This window comes from Gobius niger (genome assembly GCF_951799975.1).
Source record: "Gobius niger genome assembly, chromosome: 9".
Taxonomy (NCBI): Eukaryota; Metazoa; Chordata; class Actinopteri; order Gobiiformes; family Gobiidae; genus Gobius; species Gobius niger.
In genome coordinates this window covers 24,696,510-24,697,083 of record NC_136860.1, presented here as the reverse complement: position 1 = coordinate 24,697,083, position 574 = coordinate 24,696,510, and positions in this window count along the sequence as shown.

Sequence of the window (574 nt, the reverse complement as noted above, 5' to 3'; positions counted from 1 at the left end):
AGCACCATCTGCTGGAGGGAGCGCCGAATTGCGCTTTTATTTTTTAACCCAATATTGACAACATCGCAGATTTTCTGACATAACCTTTGAACAGAAGGTGATAGAGACTTGCTGTCTTTTGTGTTGGAAACTAGAGATGTCATGCTTTCAAACGAGCGCTCTCTGGTCTACGCCTCCGGGGAGCCGTGTAGTATCACAATGACACCCAACAACTATAAAAAAAAACGCAGAAATATAAATTAAAAATCATTTTAAATATTTATGTTTTTTTTTTCTATATTATATTTTGATAATATAGACATTATAGTAGTATTTGTGTCAGAACTACATATGAATATATTTTGTTCAATAGCCCATTTCAATGGTTCTCAAACTGTGGTGGTAGTGGGACTTTATTTCTTAGAGCGACCACCGACCCCCACCCCCAAAAATAAAAGCCACAATAACAAAACAGACAAACAAAAACAATAACTCCTGCTGTACAGGTTGAGCTGCCGCACTTCTATGGGATATGTTCACGTGCGCACACCAGGCGCCGCACGCTGCTGTGGCACTGGCAAACGCTGCAGGTCAG